The sequence below is a fragment of the Magnolia sinica genome, chromosome 17 (genome assembly GCF_029962835.1).
Source record: "Magnolia sinica isolate HGM2019 chromosome 17, MsV1, whole genome shotgun sequence".
NCBI classification, from domain to species: Eukaryota; Viridiplantae; Streptophyta; class Magnoliopsida; order Magnoliales; family Magnoliaceae; genus Magnolia; species Magnolia sinica.
Window position 1 is genome coordinate 62666497 of NC_080589.1, and position 22801 is coordinate 62689297.

Below are 22801 nucleotides of genomic sequence, written 5' to 3' on the forward strand. Positions count from 1 at the left end.
GGTCAGGTAGATGATCGACATATCGGGTTAAAGCTCACTACAACTGTCTCTCCGTATTGGTCTACCATTGAAAACAAATATTTTTACTCTAGATAGAGGAAAACCATCGCCATGAATCTAAATCTTTATAAATAAATTTTAGTAAACCATTAAGGTGAAAAAGTTTTAAGGGGGGTAGACTAAAATGAGTCAGCCTAGCATAGATAGTATACACCCTACCATGCATATAAACTTGAAATCAACAAACATAGGCAAATGTAATAATGAAACCTTTACTCACTACCCTTAGGCAATTTCGGGGATGAAATTATTTTTAAAGGGGGTAGATTATAACATCCTGGATTTTCACTGTTTTGGATTTCCAAAAATCCATTAATTTTTTAAAAAAATTTAATTAACATAAATATTACTTAATAACCATTAGCACTCAATGTTAGTGTATACAGGGGTGGTACCAATAAAGAACCACACCAGTCCGATTAATCAGCCGTAGGAAGCCAATGAATCCTCCCGATTACTTGAACATCAGGTGTAGTGTAATGTCCCGCCCAATCAGAACAGTGTCTTGGGGCGTCCACGCAGGATTTGCCACAAGACCGTTCATTTAAGCTACTCATAGTGAGGTATCACAAATAAATTAGACCAAGATTAGCCCAATTGATTAGGCCAGACGGGTCCTGATAGAACCTGATGCGGGCCTCCAAGGCAGATGGCAGTTTCCACCTAGCGACAGCCCGTGCGGGCTATACCACATCACGGGAAGGTCAGAAAATTATAAAAATTTAGGAGAGCATAGATCTCACTGGGCTCAGGGACCATCGCGGACCACGAACCCAGTAGACACTCAAAAGTGGAATCTGGCACTTGCCAGATGCGCCCCACCAATGCTAGAATTGGAATCTGGCACATATAAATAAAACTGAAATGTAAGACATTTCAGCTGTCAAATTTTTTCATAATTTATGATGAGGGTCTAATATATTTTTCTACGCCCGTCCACAAAATCTGGGACCCGATCATGGCACGGTGACCGTTGATCGCAAATCAGACCCGTACGACCAAACCCCATATCTGATCGTCTCTAAATTTTGCATGGCCCTTCATCGAGCCATGGGGCATTTATCTTATAAGTTTCATGGTTAGAATGCCACCAGAACCGCTCCAATCACCAGAATGGACCCCACGGGTCCATTTAAAGGTCAGAATTGTTTACTCAGACCCCATATCTGTGCATCCGTTTGTTCTCAAATTTTATATGGCCCCTCATTGGGCCATAAGGCACCTACACACCAAATTTGATGGCCAAAGGGGGTGTTGGGTCCGCCCCAAAGCTAATGAGGAATCCTAAAGGGCCATTGTGGGAATCCATTAAAACTTAAGGCTAGAGGGCCCAAATTTAGCCAACCCTTCGCTAACTAATCAAGGCAAGCATGACTAAATTAAAGATCTAACTGGGGCAGAGTCAGATAAGGCCCGGATCTTGAATAATAGACTAAATCAACCCCGTTACTCTTTTAGCTTGAAACCGACGGCTTAGAGTAATCATGACTAAATCTCCACTTTCACTAGTTATAAATAGGCCACACTATGAACATAGTTAATCCATACCCTAATCATCACCCACAAGAAATTTCAATACCTAATTCATTCCAAAAATGCCTTGATTTTCCGAACAAGCTCTAAACCGCTCGTTGGTGGGCCACCAGTTACAAAATTATAGAGTAATGTCCGTCTTACTGGGCTTGACGTCCATCGTGGGAGTCGGAGCTAGATACTATCCAGAATCACTTAACTTAAGCCAAAGGACGAGTACATGAGAAGTGCAAATACCCTAAAGGAAGAAGCTGAAACTTAAGTGAATTTGGTCGTCCACTCTTATTCAAAGTTGAGAGTTTCGGACCGTCGGTTTACGACCAAACTTCGCACGTGGAGTAAGGATATTTCCCTGCTCATATCCGTATAACCGCGACCCCGATCGACCATCGGTGACCATTGAACAGACTTCTAATCATATCTGTCAATCAGCCCATCCAAATGGCGGGCCGATCATATTCATGTGTAGATCATCATTAGGGCCAACTATCCAACGGTGGGTGCCAAATCTTATGCCTCGTAGTGGCCCCTAAATGGTAGAAACACACTCCCCTAGGGCTAGTATAGTGAAAACCCACCCTTAGGGTCATTTACACCAAACCTGACACTATATAAAGGCCGTATTTAGGGCACCCCCTCCCCCATACGAATTTGCCCTAGGGAACAAAGGGAGAGAGGAGAGAAAAAGGAGAAGGAAGAGAGGAAGAAGAGAGTGAAGGTGAGAGTGAAGGTGGACTGTAGGCAAGGTGGGACCCAAGGGAGTTCAATCTTGCACCTACCTACCTCTTCTTCAAGGAAGAATCCTCCACCACAACCACGCATTCGCTCCGTTGATCATCTAGGTAAAAGCCCTTATCCTTTTTCTTAAAAACCATGAGTTGAGGAAGGATTTGCTTGAAACTCTAACATGCAAATGGTTGCTTTAGGGATTCCGGCCGTTAGACCCCAAAGCCCTCATTCCTAGGTCAATTTTCGAGTCTCCAACGACTCCAAGGTGCGGACTATTATCCTTAGGTGGCTTAGCACCAATTATAGTTGGAGTTTAATGATTTTGTTTGCTTGGTATGTTGTATGGAAGAATCTAGAGGAACCTAAGAATGGTATGTTGTTGAATTGTATGGAATGACATGTTTTGTTCTCCTTGATGTTAAATCTTGACTCTCATGATCTAGTGTATGGATGATTACATGCTCATGATTGTTTGATTTTTTTTTCTCTCATATGTGTTGCTTCCTAGTGTGTATGATTCATTGTTCTTGTATAATTGATCCCTTGAAGTGTAGGAAGTGCTTGACTTCCTCCCAAATCCACACCACTCACATGCACCTTATTCATGATGTTGTAGTTTGTTTGCTAGGAGTGTTCGAATCATATGTTGAGATGTATGTGAATATGATACTGTATGCTAGATGATATCCTTGATGGTTGGCATGTTAAGAGTCATTCTCAAATCCTTGGATTGATTAGGAAACTTGAGGAGAGACGGTAACCCCATTGGTAGGGCTATCCAAGTCTAAACCCATGGATTTGGGCGGGTGCGCGTGGGAGGCAGTAATTCGACTACATGGGCCTCTTGTACTCGATGTCGTCCGTCACATGCTCGCCTGACTCATGCGGTTTAGCCTATTTACTGTCCAACCCTGGTTGTTAACCATGTTTGCTCACTTATGTATGGAATCTGGAACACCCTACCACTGTTGTAGCCCATCGATACCGGATGGAATATTGATCCATAGTCTCGTGAGCCGGGCATGGTGGAATGGGACACTGTATCTGAGCTGTCGGCTTACGCTGGGGTGACGCGTCTCCCCGTAGTGACAGCCAGCGATCCCTTTCTCTCAGCACTCCCCGTGTGCTTGAAGTCGGGGACGGGGAACCCGACAGGATCAAGGATCGCAGGGTCATGGCCTCGCAACTCGTTCAGGGCATTTCATACGTGGGGTGTATCAGATTCCTAAATCTGCTGGATGAATGGACTTAACTAAGAACCTGGTTAACATTATCATTGCATTGTACTAGTTAGGTTGGCGACTCGACAGTCAAGGTCGCTCTGAGGGAGTGTTGACATATGCGATCGTTAGACGGAGTCGCTCGAGGGAGAGTTGTGGCGAGGGCATACATCATATCATCCACCATGCATGTGCATTAATAAGATTAGTTAGGTATTTGTGAATGGTTGCTTTTCATTAAATTCTTATTATAACTGATGTTTATTACAACTTAAGTGTAATAGCACCCACTAAGTTGATCACTCACTCCCACTCTGGGATGGTGTTTTAAAACACCAATCAGACTCGCCCGTAGATGCAGGTGATGCAGGGTACGTGGAGCATAACGATGCGGGCCTCGAGGAGGAGGACGAGTTCTCCTATTTCCAGCTGATGAGCGGGACCTCATCGGATCAGTTGGCGAGATGTTGGATTGCTAAGTAACAGACTCAGTCCTATTCTTTTTTACATGATATTTTGTGATTTTTGTTGGGCAATGCCTTGAGCGACCCATCTGTATTCTTTTGGACATGTACATATGTATATCTCTTTCATTCCAGTAGACTAGTTGTGGTTGTGTACATGCTCCAAGTGATTCCAAGTTGCGCAATTAAATTTAATTAACTGCAAAACCATAAAAATTATGATAAGTGACACTCGGGAACTCGGGAGTCGAGTGTATGCACGACCCCCGATTTTCAAGGCGTTACAGTTTGGCACGCATGAGAGAAGCCTAGGGTCCAATGCTTTCACTATACAAAACCGTCGAGGCTAATTTCGTACGAAAGTTAGCCATAACTTCCTGTAGTCTTCTAATCCCCAGGCCTCCTTCATGTAGCGGTGTTGCAATTTTCTTCCAGGCGATCCATTGCATCTTACCTTTGCCTTTGGCCCAGGCCCAAAAGAACCTGGTGAAACTTCTTTCAAGAATATAAAGCACCTGACCCAGGACATGCATAGTTGCCATAACATGAATCGGGAAGCTCGCTAAGACATGCCGAATAAGGGTAGAACGCCCTGCTTGGGAGATAAATCTGCTTGCCCAACCGCTGATTTTTCTGTTCACCTTATCGATTAGATACTGAAATTGAGATGATTTGATCCTTCCTTTAGCCAGAGGAGCCCCCAGGTAATGGATACCATCTCTGGATCTACCGAATCCCAACAACCTCTCTGAAGCTCTGATTCTCCCCGACTAGATGTTTTTGGAGCATATTAATCTGCTTTTGATATTGTTGATTTTCAGACCCGTAGAAGACTGGAAAATGTCCAGGAACTTTCTGGCCTAGTTGAGCAAAGACCTGCTGTTGTTTAAGAAAAGAAGGGTATCATTTGTGGATAACAGGTGAGAAATAAGAGGAGTGTCGTGTTGCATTTTGAAAGGTTGACACCCACCACTCGCAACAAGATGCTTAAGGTTAATCAAGAAAACCTCCATCGCTAGGATAAATGGGGCCGGAGAGAGGGGGTCACCCTATCTCAATCCTCTGGACGACTTAAAGAAGCTCGCAGCTTCCTCGTTGATGAGGATGGAGAACCAATTGTTTCCCCAATAGGCTACCATGAGCGTGATACATCTGCTATTAAAACCAAATCCGCCTAAGGCCTGTTTCAGGAAGCTCCAATTCACTCTGTCATAAGCTTTTACCAGATCTAGCTTGAGGATGAAATTCCCACCCCTCACTTTCCATTCAATATCTCTCATTGCCTCCTGGGCCAGCACAATATTCTTCACAATTGATCTCCCTGGAACGAAAGCTCCTTGTTCCTGAGAAATCAGCTTAAGCAGTAGATAACTTAGACGGTTAGCCAAAATCTTAGCAAAGATTTTATAAATAACATTACATAGACTTATGGGTCTGAATTCAAAAAATCTGGTAGCCGAGGGGACTTGGGGATTAGGCAGATGAGCATGGATGAGAACTCTCTCGGGATGGCTCCCCCCGCAAAGAAATTGACAGCCGCTTTATGGATATCATTGCTAACAATGGGCCAGCAGGTAGAGAAAAATGCCGCAGAGAAGCCATCTGGGCCAGCGGCCCCGTCTTTAGGAATGGACTGAATGGCGGCATGAACTTCCTCCATAGTCGGCGGGAGCAAGCTAAGGGATAGTTTGGATGAAGTCCGTCTGGGCTAAGACAGGTTCCTCCTTTAATAGGTCTTCAAAATATTTGGTAGCTGCTAGGCTAATCTCTTGCGGATCAGTAATGGGATCACCTGATTCTGGTTTGATGGAGGAAATCGTCGTTCTTCTGATCTTCTCATTAGCCGTAGAGTGGAAGAACTTTGTATTCTTATCCCCTTCTTCCAACCAGGAGTTTCTCAATTTCTGCTTCCAAAAAATCTCTTCAATGAGTTCTAACTGGGTCAGTTTTTGTCTGACTGTGAAGTTGTCATGAGACAGGTCTTCGTTAGGTGAGTTTTGCATTCTGATATCTAGGCTTTCTAGGACATCCTTTGACTTCTGGATTTGGTGGAAAATATTGTCAAAAACTACCTTGTTCCACACTTTGAGTAGCTGCTTGGTTTTCTTCAATTTGAAGTGGACATTGAGCATTGGTTGGGACGCACAGACACCCTCCCAGGCCTTCGAAATCAGTTGTTGAAAAGAGTCATGCAATGTCCACATCCTAAGAAATTTGAACGATCTTGCCTTGGGCTAGGAACGGGAAGGAAAAAGTAGCCGAAGCAGGGCGTGGTCGGAGTGGATGCGAGGGAGATGTTCAACTCTAAAAAGTGGAAACTCAGTCGCCCAACTATTATTGAAAAGAACCTGTCCAACCTGGCCCAAACACATGCAATCCCCGTGCGATTGTTGCACCACGTGAATCTATTGCCAACAAAACTTGCATCAAGAAGGCCAGAGCTATGAATTGCATCTGCAAATTCTGACATGTTGGATTTGTCCGAGTCTCGGGATCTTCGTCTTTTCTCAAGTTCCACCACCGCATTAAAGTCACCTCCAACTGCCCAAGGGCCTTAACAACTGTCATTTCATTCCAAAGATTTCTTCTTTGCAATTTACAGCAGCAAGCATAGACTATAGAGAGGACAATGGGGATGCTAGGGGGCTATAATGCTAGGGATAGAGAAATCATCTGATTGGAGTTGGCGGTCACCGTGACATTTAGGGAATTGTGATAAAAGATCCAAATTTTACCTCCTGCTTCGCTGTTGGAAAGCGAGGAATGGAAGCCCAACTTGAGCCCAACCGCTACCCTTCTCTCCTCCCTTAACATAGGCTCTAAGATTGCAACCATACTAGGATTGAAGTTCTTGACCATTTTCTTGAGCGATTTCATGGTCGGAGCATTACCCACTCTGCGCGCATTCCAGATAAGGGTGTTATCCATCTGTTACACAACCTGTATAAACTGCCCTTCGCTTCAATCTACGAAGCCTACTATAACATTCTCCTACCGGCTGAATACTAGGAGGACCTCTGGTAGCTTTCTTCCTGCCTTTTATGGTGACCGATTTCTGGGTCATCTGACCAGTTGAATGGTCATTTAGTTGGGAAACTGCCTGTTGAACACTCTCATGATCCAGGTGGGTGGGTTGCGAGGTAAAACACTGGGCTTCCTGCCTGAAAAATGGCAATAGATCAACCGTGATTTGCCCCATATTTTCTGCTGTGCCAGGATCTAAAACTTTATTCTTCCACCTAGTATTCTTCCTCCCTTCCAAATAAGTTGTTTGCTCTTTGTACCTGGGCCAAGCTTTTGGGTCCTGAGGAAATAGGGGCAAGCCGCCAACCAATTGTGCTCGAAAGGATGAAGTGTCTTTCCTGGGAGTGATAGGGGGATCACCCTTAGGTAGAGGTCTGGATAACTGAGAGGAACTGATTGTTCCTGCAATGGGGGAGAGGACTGCGAGGTTATCAAGCTTGGGTTGGGGGACCGGGCAAGGGTAGGCTATGGGGAGAGGGGTAGGATTAAAGGGAGGTACTGCAGGGATGAAGAAGTCCTCAAGATCTATTGAGGGTCAGATATTGCATATTAGACCCCATTTATTACTTGGATTTACGAACATGATACTGTTTAATGGCTTATTTTAATCGTGTTTGTGTTGTAAGGTGAATTTATGGGCATGGACTGAAAAAGGGTGCTAAAAGCATGGATTTAATGGTCTAAAATCACCACTCGTGCTAAAAGATCAAAGAATTTACATGCCAAAAATCTGAGAAAATCATACCACTCGTGTTAAACAGACCTGAAAACTGTCCAGAATGCAAGATCATAGGGTTCCCACCATCTGTTCAGCTCGAAACTTTATATCTGGCCCAAGGACTCTAAATTAACCGTAAAAGTCGAATTTCAGCCCTCCGATCCCTGTGCAAATGGCCCAACGGACAAATCTACCTATAAACCATTGATATCAGCCCACCTGATATTTGGATGTACTTCAATTTTGGTCTCAACCCGTTAAATGGGGAGAAAAAAATGAATGGATGGATTGGATTTCTCAAAACAATCACGGTGGACCCCACAGAGATGGTGTGTGTACCATGCACAAGAGTTCTCGACGTGCACCACACCGCAAGACGGGTCAAACCGACTTTGACCCGTCTCATCTTCATAAAAACGGAAACTCCATTTCGGCGTGAAACAGAGATCCGCGAATGGTGTAGATGGCCCACCATCTCAGTCCAGATGATTAATCTGGACCGTCCATGAGAATCACACAGGTCCACTGATCAATGCCTAGGTGGAAATATTTCAAGAAACAACGAGGAACATATTTCAGCGGTTCAAATTCAAGATAGATGGCAGCGAAAGAGATTAAATGGGCCAAACCATATCTGATTCAAAACTATCCATCTCCGACCGATTTTTCGAGGAGAGTGCAATGGACAGTGTAGATTTCTCAACCGACGTTGATCATGGGCCCCACCAATGTCACAGTGTAAGATGCTTGCGCAGGCCCCGTTTCCGCGTCCGAGACCCGACGATCCGAGCTGTTTTGCACTCGTGGCCAGGATCGGTACGACGATCCTGGCCGTTCAAAACCTCTCTAAGGAAGTTCCTACTAAGTCCAAGAAGACTAAACGTCTTAGATTCTTCTTTCATTGGCCGCAAAGCTGATCCGACGCAAGTCAGTTTCCAAAGATACCGCATCGACCGTCTGCTGCTGCGTAAACAAACGACCTGGCTGCATAAATATCTGTGGAGGCAGCTTCTAAAAACAGCCTATCCACCGACTCTACAGCAACCGACCTCCCTACAACTGCGTATAAAAGAAAGAGAAGAGGGAGAGAGAGGGGATCCAATCCGATTGTGGACATGAGTGCAAGAGAGAGAGAAGTTCAAGTTGTTGTTTTCTTTTTTTCTTTTTCTTTTTTTTTTCTTTTTTTTAAATGATTTTTAAGGTTAGCCCAATCATGGTTGGCTTAACCTTTTAGCTATGGCTTAGAGGTGAAGCTTGTAGCGTGATGGGTAGTACTTTACGGTCTTGATTCATGTTTGAACTACTTTGATCATCGTTTGATTAATAGAAATATTTTCAGTTTTTAATGGTTTGTTGTAATTGAAATTACAATAGATCTGCGATGGCTTTGAGTATTCTCTTTCCATTATTTTGATTGTGAAGTTAGGATGTTCTGTTGTTCACCATTGCCCCTTGGACATGGTTGGATGATGGAATATTTCCTAACATTCATTCATCTCTTTGATTGGTTGTGGATTGGTTTAATTCTGTTGTTTACTTTGTCTCATGGGCATGGTTTGGTGATGGAATCAACTCTAATCCTCGCACCTTTCATCTCTTTGAAAACTAGATCAAAGGAAGTTCAGATTGAGTTTTAGTGATATATCTTCCAACTAGATGAAGATGGGACTCGAAGTCTAGTTGAGTTCATGAATCAAGTGTAGATCTCCCTGATCTTTACAAGTGGATCCTCTGAATCCCTAGTTTCTTATCTTTGAAATTTACAAATTTTAGTTTCACCATTATTCCCTCATATTCATTCAATTTAGATTTCATCTTATTCTAGTTCTTGTTTTGGTTATTTTCAAATTACGTACAGGTTTTAGTCCCTGTGGATTTGACCTCGGTCTTACCGAGTTTATTACTACATCACAATCCTATACTTGGGGTGTAAACAAGTTTTTGGCGCCGTTACAGGGGATTGACGGTTACGTTTTTCTGAAATTAACTAGTTTTAGAATTAGGTTAAAATTAGGGTTTTCTAACTTTAGGTTTAGATTTTTTTTCTGACTTTTAGAAACTAATCTAACTTTCCTATTTTGTAGGATTCTGAGATAAAAACTTCTAAATTGGTAATCTCTTTTTGATTTTCTAGTTTTCTAAACTTTCTATTTCTAAATTAGGATTTGTTCTATATTTTAGGAATTTTCCTATTTTGGTTCATCTTTTCTTTCTTTTATTTTTTAGAAACTTCCTAATTCTAGGTTAGAATTTTCCTAATTTGTTTTTAGAAAGTTTTTATTTTTAGACTTTCTATTTTTAGAAACTAACTTGTTTTGGTTTGTTTTGCAGGTTTTTAACTTAGGGACTCCAATCTGGTAACTTCTTTCCAACACTCCCTTTCTTTCTAGATTTTTATTTCTTTTCTTTCCTTTAGGTATAGGTTTAGAATCTGAATTGAGGGTTGTGAGTGTTTCATGCCCAAGTGGGTTCGTGACAACACTCGCCGTCTCTTGATTAAAGGAGGATTGGTTGAGGGGTTAACTGTCCATCACAGGACTAGACACCGCTCGAAATCCCCTTAGTTAATTGAAGTGATGGCTGACAGCGAACCTCTTCTACCCCAACCTAGGGTGGAGGACATTCAGGATGAGAATGAGGTGCATCAAGCACCCCCGCCTCGTACTTTATGAGATTATTTACAACCGGCGAGGGTGAGTACGCCCTTTTGCATGGTTTTTCTTGAGAATACGGGACATAAGGATATCAAGCTAGGGGTGATCCAACTCTTTCCTAAATTTCATAGGCTTGAGTCAAAGAATCCATATCTACACCTGAAAGAGTTTGATGAGATCATAGCCACATTATATTTTCCAAATGTGTCTGAGGACATAGTCAGGCTGAAGCTCTTTGCCTTTTCTTTGAAAGAGAAAGTTAAGACGTAGTTGCATTCACTACGTCCTACATGTCATGCCCCAAACTCAGAAAATGGGCTCACAAAATTTTCGATCGCCGAATACGGCACCGACAGCCTCCGTAATGCCCCATTCTCGGATCCCGGCATTCATATGCCAGATTCTGATCCTACGATTCTACAAGGAGGATTTTTAGTATGATTTTTTTTAATGGAGCATAACTACAAGCACAACCAAGTCACAAAACAACATCACCACATATCCACTATATCAAAAACTTTAAGTACAATGCGGAAAGGAAAATACAAGGTGATCAAAAGGCTCCAAAATAATCTAATACGTGCTCCTGTCTCAGTGCTGCTGCGATCCAACGTCACCTGCAGGCAACGGTCGTGCATAAGCTTACAAAAGCTTAGAGGGTGGTGTAAGTGTGTGCGCAAGGCGAGTACCAAGTATACAATATTAGAGTAATGCAGAAATATGAGGGTAAGTCCATGAATACTATCAGCTGTACCAAAGCTATGTGAAGCAAGGTATAAATGCTATCGACCATACCAAGGTCATGCGATGCAAGACCTATGTAGCCAAATGTCATATGCGAGATGTAAAGCAAGCATGTCAGTCCTCATCAAGTACATATATCAGTACAGTTACTCTCTAGGATATCACCGGGGTCTAATACACTTCACACTGACTGCCGCCTCCCTAGCCGCACAGCCCAGTAAATGGAATAGACCACATTATCCACCTGACCAGTAGTTTGCTAATACCTACCCGACTCGTCGATAGCAGACTCATTTGCAAGCTGGTCAAACTCAGCCTAGCTTATAACCCCCTCACTCTGGCGGATAAGGCCACACCCCCTTCCAACCGACCACGACACAGTGGGAGACGCGACCTACTGGTAGTTGGCACTCCTGCCCTCGTGTATCCACCCGGTCTAGACGTTAGAGCATCTCTTGGTACTAAAAAGGTTCTGGGACTTTCACCCAAGAACATCCTAAGTGCCCACAATGCTAGAACCAAGTATTTTCAGTATCCGATACGGCCATCCACGATGTGCCTGTGGAGCCACGACCATGATGTCACTAGGGCGTACAATGATCATGACACACAAATATGAGATGCATGAGTCATACTATCTAGTCATGCAGCAATCCTGCGCGTACCATGCGCTCATGTGGGTAACTCTTATCAGTGAGTCTCATGAATAATCTGCTCAATGGCATATGCTATGATCAGTCACTCCTCATATCAAGCATACATATGATGCGAATGGGTATGAATCATGGAATTATACTAAGCATGTTATATGGCGATAAACTATCCTCACAACGAAGATGGGCCTAGACAGCCTACACACAACAAGTATGGGCCTATCAATGGGCCTTAGGGAGAGTTACAATGTGGACATTTAACCAACATTGTACTTACAATGTGGGCTTCAAACCATCATTGCTCCCAAGGCATAGCCCGCCATAAACATCATTACATAAACTATGGTAGAATCATACATTACAATGGACTTGTGTACATCCCGTTGGGCCTCGACCCATGGGCCTCTGATACATTAAATGGGTCGCGCCACATGGGCCTCATATATATATCAAAGTGGGCCTCAACGGACGGGCCTCATATATCACATCGAGCCTAATTAAATGGGCCGAGTTGAATGCATCTATTTTTAGAAATCAATATAGAGTATTATATAAAAAAATGAATTATATCAAAAGATCAACTAGACCGTACCATATCTAACCGTGGTGATAATGATTTCCACAGTAAAATTCCAGTGGGCCCCATTATAGGGTTTATTTCCCATCCAGTCTATTCATAAGGTCATAAAGACCGGGATTTAGAGGAAAAACAAATATCATAATGGTCCAAACTTGGTAGCCCAAGGGTTTAATGGTGGACGTTCAAACCCACTGTTTTCTATAATGTGGTCCACCTGATCCTAGATCTGTCTCATTTTTTATTCCATCACAAGCCTTAAAATTGTCTTTCAAAATGGTTGGACGGTTTGGATGTAACACATGCATCATGATGGGTCCCATAGGGATGGACAACATAGATAAAGTACATACCTTATGGTGGGGGTCCACACTGATGAAAGGTGTGAATACAATACATACATCAGTGGGTCCCACATGGGGCCCACCATAACATTTATCTGCCATCCAATCTGTTAATAAGGTCAGACAAACCCGGATGAAGAGGAAAAACAAATTTCATAAAGATCTAAAACTTCTGTGAAATCCAAAAACGATTTTAATGGCAGACGTTCAATCATCACTGTTTCCTGTAGTGTGGACCACTTGAGTTTTACATACGGCTGATTTTTGGGGGGCCCACTGCCCCAAAGGGGGCCTACCAAATGCACAGTGTTGATGTTCTACACACATCATAGTGGGGGCCACGGCTGGGACCCACGTCCCTGCCCACCACGGCAGCGCAGGACGCTGCTGCGTCCTCTGGACGGTCAGCAGCGACAACGCCTTTTGTTGCTTTATTTTTTTTCATTTTTTTTTATTTTCTTTAGGTTTTTCCTAGATGGGGCATGCATCAGGTGGATCCACTCCACCCATTGGACTCTATGGCTTAAGACAATCCAAATGAGCCTAATATTCGGCATGTTTTGGCATGTAGAAACATCAAGGTGAATTTCAACGGTAAAACCACTATTTTCTATGAAATGGCCCGCCAGATAATCGGATTAACTTTATTTTTCGGCTCAACGCCTAAAATGAGCTAAGAAATAAGATGGATGGCGTGGGTTTGATCCTTGCATCAAGGTGGGGCCTGCATGAGCGGTCCACCCCAAAGCCTTGAACCAAGCTGATATTTTTGTTTTCATCCCAACCTCCAGCATGCGTCCAGGGAGGTTGGGCGTTAATACACCACATTGTCAGTTCACACTTCAATGTGTAGCCACGTCCAGTGTCCATGGATAATGGATGGTTTACATACAATTAAGGGGGGCCCCACCTACTAGATGGCTTGAATAAAATACATGCTTCATGGTGGGGTCCATCCGGGTGGGCCACATAGCCACATCATCACACACAATAAAAATGAAAGAGAGAAGGAGACACATGCGATGGAGGGACCCCGACACTATGGGCCCTCCCTTCATGCATTCAATCATACATCAAGTGGGTCCCAATACATGTGGGCCCACCAAATCAAAATCAACGGTGGAGATTCCTTCACTAAAATGGAAGGTCTAGATGACCTCTTTCAAACTTAAAAAAGTAAGCATCATGATGGGGTCCATGGAGAATGGCCCCATCATGGAATGATCATGTGAATCATAGTGGGCCATCGGCCACATCTAGGGTCCAAAGTGAGATCCATACCATCAATCGGTAGGCCCCACTTGACTCATCATCAAAAGAATGAAATCTAGGCCTATAGAAACACCCACCGTTCGATTTTCTTGGTCCGATGGAACGCCGATCTCCTTGTGCCTCTCTTTGATGGAAGATGATGAGAAATGAAGGGCTAAGATGATGGATTTTGGGATGGAAAGTGGGTCACACACATCTCACTTTCTCTCCTTAGAAATGCTTGGATGTCCACCACTCTTTTGCCTGAAATTTGTGTTAAGAAAGAGAGAGAGAAAGGGTGGTTGTAAGAGAGGTGATGCGTGTGAGTGATGGATGTGAGTTGATAGATGTACTTGACATGAGAGTTGACTTAGGGTGGTTGCTTAACTTGGGGAGAAAGAAAGCATGGGTTGTGCACTTTGATTGATTGATTGATTGATTGATGGGATGTGTTGTAGAGATTCTCTTGGGTTTACAAATGCGTGGCGTTTCTTCAAAATAAACACTGACCTACATCTCCTGGCTAGGGTATCGAATCGGTGTGCAAGACGCGGCGTTGGAACTGCGGTGACGATGCGGTCGTAACGGTACAAGTCTTGGATTAAGCCAACTCAAATATATGGGATACAACTTAGGGTTGCGTACAAACATCGATTATAGGTCACGGGTTGTCGAAATTCGTCGAGAATGATCGCGAGAGTCGACGGAACAGTACGAAATAGGATACGGGCCTTACACTAGATCTATTGGCACATGGAATAATATGCAAAGGGAGTTCATAAAAAAAAATTTTCAACATCATAAAACGAATACCCTTAGAAAATCAATCATGAACTTTGCCCAAAAGGAGGATGAAACATTCTTCAAATGTTGGGAAAGGTTCAAGGATCTTGTCAATTCATAACCACAACACGGTTTCAAAACGTAGCGCATTACACACTTTTTCTATGATGGACTGACATCTTCCATGCGCCAATTAGTTGAGACGACGTGCAATGGGGAATTCATAAATAAAAATGTCGTTGATGTGTGGGATTACTTGGATAGACTTGCTAAAAACGCACAATCATGGGACACATACCCAAAATCAAACACTATGTCTAAGCCGACTTAATCTAAGGTGAGGGGAGGAATGTCTCCTGAAAGAGGATGATGATATCAATTCTAAAGTGACTAATCTCATAAGAAAAATCGAGGCCATGGAATCAAAGAAGGATAAGGTTAATGAAACAGTTTGTGGTATCTGTGATTGCAACATTCACACAACTAAAAATTATCCAACAATACCTGCCTTTCGAGGGGTGTTGAATGAACAATCCAATGCCGTAAACAATTATCAATGACCTTTCAATGGATCTACCTCCAATACATATAATCTTAGTTGGAGAAATCATCCAAACTTCAGTTGGAGGAATGGACAGAATGCTACCCCTCAAGGTTTATTTAATCAAATTCCACAACAAGAGAAACCTCAAGAGGACTCAGTTCTACAACATTTTCAAAAGAAAGAGCTTTTTAATTAGAGTATGCTACAAGACTTTCAAAATCTTACATACATGAACTTAAGGCTGAAAATACAATTGGAAACAAGGGGAGCTTCCCAGCTCAACCTCTTCCCAATCCTAAACTGCATTATGAAGTTAGCAACCCAAGTTCTTCAAATCAGATGGAGCAAGATAAATCCAGCACCACTCTTAAGAGTGGGAAGACATTGACAAAACCATTCCGATTAGGGCTGAAAAGCCTAAGGACCCAAAAGTGGACAAAGAAGATGGATCTAACCATGCCCCACCAGAGTTAGAACTGGAACCTCAAGGGAAGCTGGTTACTCCATTTCTCCAACGGTTGGTTGCACCAAAATCTCTCTCTAACTCTCAGGATATTATAGAAGTGTTAAAAAAAGTGAAGGTCAACATTCCTCTACTTGATATTGTAAAATAAATACCTTCATATGTCAAATTCCTAAAAGACTTATGTACGACCAAAAGACGGCAAAATATTCAAAAGAAAATCTTCTTGATTGAGAAAGTGAGTGCCATCCTAAAGCAAGATGTGCCGTAGAAATTCAAAGATTCTGGTAACCCAACCATATCATGTGTAATCGAGGACTATTGAATTGAGCACGTACTTCTTGACTTAGTGAGAGTCAATTTGATTCCCTACTCGGTATACAAACATTAGGTTTGGGTGAATTAAAACCCACTTTAACTATACTACAACTTACTGATCACTTTGTTCGTGTACCAAGAGGGATAATTAAGGATTTTTTGGTCCAGGTCGACAAATTTTACTACCATGTAGATTTTATCATCCTGGATACTGAACCCATCAGTAACATGAGCACTTAGATTTCCGTCATTCTTGATCACCCATTCCTTGCCACTTCAAATGCAATTATCAATTGCAAGAATGGTGTCATGAGTATGTCTTTTGGGAATATGACATTTGAGTCAAACATATTTTTCAATGCGGGTAGACGGTTAGAGGACGATGACGATTTTCACCACATTAACATGGGACACCTTTAACCTTAACCGCTGACCCTCTAGAGATGTGTCTGGCCCACTCTCATGATTTTGATGATGACATGATTAGGGAGACATGTGTCATGCTTGATGCTACACCGGTACTTGAAGTTAATCGATGGAGGCCACAATTTGAAGAGTTGCTTCAAACTGATGTAGTGCCTCTACCATCTAACCTCAAGCCACTGAAGCTTTACCTAAAACCTTTGCCCTCTGATTTGAAATATGCATATTTAGGTTAAGATGAGATATGCCCAGTAGTGATTTCTGCCTACCTAGAGAAAGAACAGGAGAGTATGCTCATATCTACTCTTATTGAGCATAAGGGAGCCCTTGGATGGACGAGAATGCGAAGACCGCTCGGCAGTTACAACGTAGACTAAATCCAAACATGAAGGAAGTAGTTAAGGCCGAGGTTCTTAAACTGTTGGATGTAGGTATCATATACCTTATATTTGATAGTCAATGGGTGAGTCCAACTCAGGTGGTTCCTAAGAAGTCCAGAATCACCATCGTAGCCAATGCCAATAATGAACTCGTGCCAACTAGAGTTATTATTGGTTGAAGAATGTGTATTAAATACAGGAAGTTGAATACCGTTACGAGGAAGGACCACTTTCCTTTGCCCTTCATTGATCAAATCTGAGAAAGGTTAGCTAGTCATTCCTATTACTGTTTCCTTGACGGGTATTCGGGCTACAATCAGATAGAGATAGCCCCTGAAGATTAGGAAAAGACCACATTTACATGTCCCTACAGTACCTTTGCTTACTAAAGGATGCCATTTGGAATATGTAATGCCCCTGCCACCTTTCAGCGATGTATGATGAGTATCTTTTCTGACATGGTGGGGCAATATCTAGAGGTCTTCATGGACGATTTCTCTGTCTTCGGTCCATCTTTCAGCGAGTGCTTAGAAAGTCTTAAATGTGTGTAGAAAAATGTGAAGAAAAGAGCTTGGTACTTAATTGGGAGAAGTGTCATTTCATGGTTCATAAGGAAATTGTCCTTGGACATATTATCTCGTCCAAAGGAATCGAGGTGGTTAAGGTAAAAATTGATCTTATCTCTAACCTACCTCCACCCAAGAACATACGAGACGTGCGATCCTTCTTAGGACACACTAAGTTTTATAGAAGATTTACAAAAGAATTTAGTCTCATCTCTTGTCCTCTATGTAATCTGCTTCAAAAGGATGCACCATATGAGTGGACTGATCCATGTCAGGAAGCTTTCACTAAGCTTAAGGGCATGTTGACCAGTGCACTCATCATATAGCCACCCAACTGGAGCATTCCTTTTGAACTTATGTGCGACACGTCTGATTATACTCTTGAGGCAGTTCTAGGCTAGAGAAAAGATAAGAAACCCTACGTTATTTATTATGCGAGTAAGATTCTAAATCCTGCCCAAGTGAACTACTTAACTACGGAAAAAGAACTCTTGACCGTAGTGTTTGCTTTGGACAAATTTAGGTCATACTTGATCGGATCTAAGATCATTATTTATACAGATCACGCAGTGCTCAAGTATCTTCTGTCTAAGAATGATGCTAAGCTCCGCCTGATAAGATGGATCCTCCTACTCTAGGAATTTGACCTAGAAATTAAAGATAAAAATGGAGTAGAGAACGTAGTGGCTGATCACCTATCCCGCCTTAATCCTTCTGATTCCCTTGAGACGACACATATTAATGACATATTCCCTGACGAATAGTTATTTAGAGTCTCTCATTCACCTTGGTTCGCTAATATCGCTAATTATCTTACCACGGGTTCCATACCGACACATTGGACTGTGTAAGTTAAGAAGAAATTTTTCACCGAGGTGCGTAACTTTTTCTGGGATGATCCATATTTGTTTAAATATTGTCCAGATCGAATGTTAAGGAGATGTGTGTCAGATGATGAGTATCAGAGTGTTATCTCCTTCTGTCACTCACGGACCTGTGGTGGTCACTTTTCTGCTAAAAAAACCATGGCGAAGATTCTGCAGTGTGGCTTTTACTGGCCCACTATGTTCAGGGATACTCATGAGTTTTGCAAAGCTTGTGAGCGTTATCAGAAATTGAGAGCATTTTTTCCATCGAAATATGATGCCCTTAAATCCCATTCTTATCATAGAGGCATTTGATTGCTGGGGCATCGATTTCATGGGACCATCCCCTAATTTTTTGAAAATTTATATATTTTGCTCGCTGTAGACTATGTCACTAAATGGGTCGAAGCGATTCCGTGTCGGAATAATGACCATCACACAGTCATTAAATTCCTAAAAGGGAACATCCTTTCCTGATTCAGAATGCCTCGAGCCATCATTAATGATGGGGGCTCACACTTTTGTAATAGGCTATTCGAGAGCTTAATGAAGAAATACGGTATCTCTCATAAGGTGAGCACCCCATACCACCCACAGACAAGTGGGCAAGCTAAGATTTTCAATATGGAGATCAAACACATTTTGGAGAAAATGGTTAACCCTGACCGTAAGGATTGATCAATCCGATTGACCGATGCCTTATAGGCTTACCGTACTGCTTTTAAAACCCCTATTGGAATGTTTCCCTTTAAACTTGTCTATGGGAAGGCTTGTTACTTGCCTGTGGAGTTGGAACATAGAGCCTACTGGGCGATCAAAATTTTGAATTTCAATCTGGACAATGCTGGCTCGCTACACAAACTTCAATTGAATGAACTCGAAGAAATCCAAAATGACGCATACGAGAACTTGAGAATTTACAAGGACAGAATGAAGGTGTTTCATGACCAACATATTTTGTGAAAATCATTCACGCCTGGTCAGAAAGTCCTTTTGTATAATTATCGATTACATCTCTTTTCGGGTAAGTTTTGATCTCCTTGGACCGACTCTTTTACCGTCATCAATGTTTATCCTCATGCGGCTATCAAGATTCGGAATCCAGACAATGACAATGAGTTTAAAGTGAATGGACTTCGCCTAAAGCCATTTGTCAAGAAATTTGATGCAGAGGACATGTCCATGCCTCTAAATGATCCTGTTTACTCGGATTGACTTCCTAGTCTGATGGAGGTATAAGTATATTTACTGCTTTCATAGGACTTGGGTAGTTTGTTTTATGTTGTTCTAGGTAGTCGGTTTTATGCCATTAAGTTAGTTTACTTTCTACATTATTGTAGGATAGTTTACTTTTATTGAGTTCACTCTTGCGCTGACCTGCTTCCATGCTAAGATCTTTGTGGACAAGCCTCTTGATTCTTCCGTCCAAGTACTATCTTTCCATCACTCATCTTTTCCTTTCGTTGTCTCATGTGCATTGCATGCTTATTTCTTTTACATTGAGGATAATGTAGATTTTAGGTTGGGAGTGGGAGATTAGGTCACCTAATCAGTGTTTTCTCTGTCTTGAGCAAAATTTGTGAAAGTTTTTCAAAATTTTCTAAAAATTCTTATGAATTCGAAGTGATTTTGACGGCCATCATTGATTTAGAATTATAAGATATGGAGTGTTGGGGATTTACATCTCTTAGATTTAGCTATCTGATAGATTCCACATTTGAATTTGAATTATCAATTCATGATTAGAAGTTTTAAATATTGATTGAGTCATGATTTCACATGTCATATCTCGCTTACACATTGAGGTTTCAGTTCGATATTAAAGGATTAACTTGGTAATCACTAAGCATGAAAGGAACCAGCCTGAGAATTTTACCATCATGCTTATAAAGAAGAATTGAAAGGGTTGGGCGAATGACCTTCACCATAGGTTTGCTCCCTATAGGTGAATGTTCGATTCCCCACGGTTGACAGTTGAAAAGGGTTGGGCGAATGGTATTTGATTGCTTGCCTTCAAGTGCAGAGGTTCATAAGTAATATCCTATGAATACAAGGTCGATTCCACAGGGAGATGAATTGCGAGAAGGAGAAAATCAAATGCAAAACAAACTAAGTAATAAACACTAATCCGATGATTTGATTTTGGGATTTTTGAATGGATGTAATTCAACTGAATTAAATCAACACCCATGCTTCAAAGTTCCACACATAGGTTAATGTTTCAAAATCATGATGACTTGGATAACACAACTAGGATCCAAGCACTATGGTTGGCCTAATCAGAAAATAAAACAATTTAAATATTTTCATAAATAATATAAAAAAAAAAGAAAATCATGGATTTGCACCATTGATATATATTCTCAAGCATCAGTGATTTTAAGAATTCAATATAAATAAGATAATGAAAATTAAAGAAATATAACAGGTTAAGAACCTCTCCTATCTAGGAAATCTGATTGATCTAGGGTAAGCCTATTCATCAATGTGAATCTCATATGATGGAAACATATGGATCTCACAAGAGGATAAAAAAAATTAAACAATAAATAACATGCATACACCATTCTTCTCATCATTAAAACAATCAATCATCATAATCTTAAAGAATTATTAAACCCATGTGCTTCCTTTATAGCTTGGGCTAAAGGGAACTTAGAAAAACATAACTAGGATAGCAAAAGAAAGCAACAAGAAAGAAATAAATGCAAATAGAAAAGATTTAAAAGGAAAAAAAACTACTTATAAAATTGAAAACCTTTTAAAAACCCTAAATATTGCTCTTGAATACTTCTAATGATGCTTAGGAATGCCCTAGGAAGCCCTATTTATAAGTAGGGAACTCCAATTTTCGTACAAAGTTGAAAAACCCTAGAAACCGCCTCGAATATACATAGTTTCTCAAAATAGACTTCTCACTACACAGTTTAGTTAAAATAGTATTTACGCTGCATAGTTTTCTAAAATAGACTTCAGAGCTTCATAATACACTTTTCAGGATAATTTCAGGATTATTCACTTCAAATCTTCGATTTTCTTCATCTTCATTTGGTTTTCTTAGATCTTTGGCATGTGAATTTTTCAATCTTGGTCTCCTAAGATCCATTCCTTGCCTTAGTGATTCTTGAGCATCATATCCATGCTTTTTAATACCATTTTTCAATCCAAGCTCTTAAATTCACCTTTCAACACATATATGAGTAAAATAGAACATTAAGTTGATTCATATTTTAAAACCAAGATGTAAATGGAAAAAATTATGCAATCTTTGAGTCTTAACACACCCCAACCAGCATTTTGCTAGTCTCGAGCAAAATAAGCGAAAAAATTTACATAAGAATAAAAATTAATTCTAGAAATAAAATTAAAATGAATACAAAATTCTAATTACACCACTTTCGTAGGTAATCTCGATTGCATTTAGCATATGCAATAAGCCTATAAACCCCTACGTTTTCCCTAGTGGACGAGTTATAGTCTCATGAGGATTTCTATAAATGTTACCCACAAACATTGAAAACATGAAAAATAGTTCAACTCTCAGAAATTTGTACAATTATGCCTCCATTCATCATATGAATTCCAAAACAAAACAATACTTACCCTAAGTCTAAAGTTAGTTAGAATCTCAATTTTCTAATCCATTACATCTTTGAGTTCAAAGACCTAATCAAAATTTAGAATAGTTATGAAATAATATCCTTAGGTGCTCCGTGACACTAGTAATTTTGAGAAATATACATGTTCCCTATCCTAACTCCTTTCAATCATCCCAAGAATATGAAATCTCTAGTTATCTCATTTTTTTCATGACATTTCTTGTTTTATCATCATATCCCCATTATTATAGACCACCCTTAGATGAAAATTCCTACCGGGTTTGCTTCATAACCTAAGATATCGTACTTGTAACGGTAACAGTAATGGATACTTAGGTATCCTTATTCCGGATTACTGACATGATTGCTATGGTAATTGCATTCATAATTTATAATAAAATTTTCTTTTTCCATCATTTTTTTCCTTCAATATTCTCTCTTTTAAGCATATATCAATGGTACTAGTTCATTCAACCTTGTTTGAATCTAAATTTGTTATTCTAGTTCATATATCATATTCCTCACTTAGTTAGCTAAGGTGTATTGTGAATTCAGTATATCAAATTACAACTCACTTTAAACTAGTGATTAGATAATTGAACTCAAGTCTATAATTTTCAATTATCAGATTTCTGACTACTATCAACCTAGACTAAGTATTAAATTTGCCTTTTGAATTCGCATAATATCATGTTCACATTCTTATATATTTTGAAAATGTTGAAAAATTGTTTCCATAAAACTAAAAAAATAAACTTAAACCTAACTGAAATCTAAAAATAATAAAAATAATAATAAAATAAACTGAAACCCAAAAAAAAAAACCTTCACATGGATGACTATCCACACCCCCCAACCTAAAATCTACATTGTCCCTAATGTAATGAT

The 22801-nt window shown here is 40.8% G+C and overlaps 1 protein-coding gene and 1 non-coding gene across 2 annotated transcripts in view; both read right to left on the bottom strand.

The window, feature by feature from the left end:
• The window catches only part of LOC131231172 (MDIS1-interacting receptor like kinase 2-like), a 58814-nt gene that overhangs the window by 8966 nt on the left and 27047 nt on the right, over nucleotides 1-22801 (bottom strand). The window lies entirely within an intron of this gene.
• LOC131232126 (small nucleolar RNA R71) lies at nucleotides 14783-14889 on the bottom strand. The gene has a single exon (XR_009164732.1). It is a non-coding gene; the product is annotated as a small nucleolar RNA R71 (small nucleolar RNA).